General features: G+C 37.4%; 1 protein-coding gene across 1 annotated transcript in view; it reads left to right on the top strand.

Moving 5' to 3' along the window:
* rnf32 (ring finger protein 32) overlaps window positions 1-4,168 on the top strand; it is a gene marked incomplete in the record, with an annotated part of 13,681 nt that overhangs the window by 7,195 nt on the left and 2,318 nt on the right.

Here is a 4,168-nt window from a genome sequence, read left to right as displayed (position 1 = left end):
AGTGAACCTCTGATAACCAGAACCTGCAGTGGTCAGTAATGATTGAAAAATCTCTTTGAAAAATCAGTTCCAATCTTCATTTTCTTGGCAAATTCATCCACTTAGTGTTTTTAACCAAAACATATACACATATAATCATAGAAAATACAACCTTGTGGTAAAGTTTGACCTAAAATATATTTTTAAGAATATAAAATTAATGAGATATAAATAAATTAAAAAATAAATAAAGAATAATATGAATGCATAAGAGGAACAGCTCATTCTAGATGTTTTGGAGAAAAATGAAGCAGATTTAGATGATTTGGACACGTTCAGGGGAGGAGGAGTGATGAGAACATGAGGATGGATGTGTGACCGAGAAGGATGTAAGGATAGTCCATTGGTGACCTCTAAAAGGAGCAGCTGATAGACAAAGAAGAAGAAATACATGTGGCAGCAGTCTGCAAGAAGCTAGGAGCTACACCAAGAAGACATTTGATTAATTGATCAACAGCATGTTTGATCACCCCCTTAATAAGAAAGAGGTTAATAGTTTGCTTGCCTGGAGTGTTCAGGTGTGAAAACACAATAATAACATCAGCAGAGATCATATGGAGACACGCATTACTGTCCATCAATCCTGGAGCGTCGTAGCGTCAAACACGTTTTAGTCATTATTCTTGATTTAAAAAGATTATCACAAGTGTCAAATTTTCAAGAGACTTGGCAACCTTTACAGAGGTGTGAGTCCCTGCAAGTTCAGGCTCTTCTGGGCTTAAAGAAACGACAGGAAAATTGAAAGCCACTTGTCAAACTCAGACAGATTAGTAAATCTCAAGCCATAACTGCACAATAAAAGAACAGATTAGTTTGTGGTGGTAAGTCTAAACCTTTCCTCCTAAAAACATTTTTGAAAAAGTTTAATCTGAAAAAGATTTTCTGACACCTATTGGCTTTAGAAAGACGAGAAAATTTCCCAACATCCGTCCATCCATCCATCCATCCATCCATCTATCCATCCTCACATCCTCGCTGAATCCTTTTTGGGACTGATTTGATGTGGAGCTTAGGGATCATTTAGAGACTCCAATTAACCTATGAATCATGTTTTTGAACAGATTTCTGAGAAAACCCACCAATGAACAAGAACAGGCTAATTCCCCACAGAAAGGTCCCAGGCCCAGTGATGTGAGAGCGCTAACCACTGCAACCTACAGAGCATCCATGTGATTGTAATCACTCTTCAGTCTGTCAGAGATGCTCCTTTTTTATCAATTCAAGTCAAGCCTCAAATCCTAAAACTTGTGGTTAAAAGGAATGTTTTTGTTTCAAACTGTAATTTAACAGCTTTTGGAGAATTAGTGAAGACACACTAATAGGTACTTCATGTTTCTACTTTTGAATAAATGAAACAACAGCAAAAGCTGTTCAAATTTAATGTGATATTTAACCCAAAATTTAGTTACTGAAGGAAAAAAAATAGAAACAAACATGTAAAAATTCTCCACAAGTCCCTAAGCCACAGTGTCAGTCTTTGTGGTTAAGTCTGAAGCATCTGCTTGTGAGATTTAAGTTCGACACAAGTCTGACTCTCAGTGCCAAGTCTCTATCTCTGGACTCCTGAATGGCTCTAATTTCCTCTTCCAGTTCAGTGATGGAGGTGGATCCTGTATAACCCTGAAAAATGAACAAATGAGTGAAGTTTAAGAAATGTCTGTAAGTCTCCTCTCACTAAAACACTTCAAGTCCCACTCATATTGTCCATTGATTATTTTAAAATCGTTCCCAGTGGTCTTTTGACTGTGATTATACTGTTTTAGTGCAAAAAAAACCTATTGTTTTCTAGGACATGGCTTCTGTAGAGCTGCAGTAGTTAATTAGAAATTCATCTTCTACATTTTTAGAGAGATTGTCGGTATGTAGCAGTCCCGCCCCTCTTCCCACACTTGTTGCTGAGAGCTTGGACCAGGGAGAAAACTAGTTTCTGTCACAAATGAGCATTTTTTCATTTGCTCCTGATTCACAACAATTTGAATAAATAAACACTCAGAAAACTTAGTTTTCTCTATATTTGTCCTCTATCATAAACAAGAACGTGTTAAAAACACAATTTTTATCAGAGTGGGGCTCTAAATTTCAGAAGTAACAAAAATAAAACAGAAAAATGTAACCAAATTCACTCAACGACTGAATCTTTGTTTACATTCTTCACATTTTGTCGTTTTGTTTTGTTACATAAAGCTGCACTGAACTAGTTTTTTCACCTGTTGAGTTAAAGCACTCGAGCCGTCTTTAATGTTCTGTGTGCTCAATGTCACAAGAACAGAGACTTCGGTGTGGAGGTCTGCAATCATGCAAAGTGCTCCACAGAGGTTTATTAAGCGTATTGACGTACGCAGGAGGACTTTACATACGTTACACGGTTCAGTGTGACCTTCCCACCCCCTGTCAGTCTCCAACACCTCCCTCATATATTGATGAGACACTTTCTCTGATGTAAAGCACCGGGACATACGTTGGTGGACCTTTACATTTTAGTTGTGTGATTCTGTGGCTGTGGGTGGTCATGATATTGTCTCATATCTTTTGTCACAGTGACGGCGATCTTCAAGCACGGCACAACACCGCACTGACAGGTCTGATTGACGCAATATTTCAAGGGAAAAAACTTATTTGCTTAGCTGACTGTAATGCAAACAGGCGTGTTAGTGCTAAGCTGAGACCTGTATGAGTTGGAGGAGAGTATTCTTTCAGTTTTCCTCATCATAGCACAAGGCTATAAAGCAGCTTTGTATCTCGAAGCCATGGGTGTTCCCTGGAAAAGACACCTGCATATCAGGTCAACTCCAGCATTTTTATCAGCCTATTCTTCAGCGGAGATTGGAGTTTCTGCGCCTTTTGAAGGTCCGACCCTGAGTCAACACATTAGGGAAGACGGTACCGACGTGGAGATGGATTGCAGCGAGATAACCGTTCTGCCTCCACTTCCACACTTCTGTGTCGCTTCTAATCCTGACCCACCGTGCAACAAGTCAAAGGTCACCTGAGGCTGTACACAGACATCCAGCCACATAAAACCCGCCGTCTGAGTTAACAGTTGTTTAATTAGTGATAGAAGTCTGACTGTAAAAGGTTTCCGATACCTTTATCACGGGTGAAGTAGAGTGTTCCTGTTTTGGGAGTGTGTAAAAATGCATCTTCTCAAACAGGGGCTTGAAAAACCAAATATGGCTGATGTCGCTTTTTAACAAGTTTATTAACAGATCTATGTTTAATGTGACTCTTCAGCTGATAAGAGGGATATGATTCGGTCAAATACGCTGTAGAATTTGGAATAAGACAAGTTTAGAGGACTTGTGTGAAAGACGGATCAACCGACTTAGTACAATTACTTCATTTCACCTATAATGTATAAATGTGCCATTTTGAAACATGTAGTCACAAGATTGAATTTGTTTTTCTCAAAAAAGTCTTGATTTCATCCATTTTTTTAGCTTAAAGTTAGAATTTAATATATATTTTTAAGTTAAAATGTTTTTAAAATAAGAGTTTATTTTGTGTCCATAAGATATTTAAAGTTTTGTTTTAGCCATTTATTATTGTTTTTAAATGTATTGTATATTGAAAGGCCTGCTTGATCACTTTTTATATCTGTTGTTACCTAGCAACAGTCGCTGTAATTGGTAGAATGCATGATGGGGACAGCAGGAAAATGAAACTTTGGGATGTTTTTTTTTTTATTTTACAATACATTATTTTGCTGTTAATACAGAATGATAGTCTAAAAATACTATGATGAAAATATACTTAATTTTCTTATCTTTGAAGGGTTTTTTGTCAAATAATTATTTCTTTTGGGGTTAAAAATGTGTTTTGCTCTTGAAAACAGGTGAATGGGCATATTTTAGGAGATTGTCCATCCATCCATCCATCCATCCTGATAATCCGCAACGTCCCTTTTGGGTCGTGAGGTTGCCAGAAACTGTCTCGGCTAATGTTGGGTTAGGGCGGGGTACACCCTGGACAAGTTGCAGTCCGTCACAGGGAATTTAGGAAATTATTATTTAGAAATTAAGAATATATATTTAAAACTACAATGTAAAGGTGTTTTGGAGAAAGTGAGTTTGTTGACCTTTTTTTTTTTAACCTGCGTAAAATCAGAAGAATAGTTTCAAAAACTGAATCT

The sequence above is a fragment of the Oryzias melastigma genome, linkage group LG20 (genome assembly GCF_002922805.2).
Source record: "Oryzias melastigma strain HK-1 linkage group LG20, ASM292280v2, whole genome shotgun sequence".
Lineage (NCBI taxonomy): Eukaryota > Metazoa > Chordata > Actinopteri > Beloniformes > Adrianichthyidae > Oryzias > Oryzias melastigma.
This window is presented reverse-complemented; position numbering and strand designations above follow the sequence as displayed.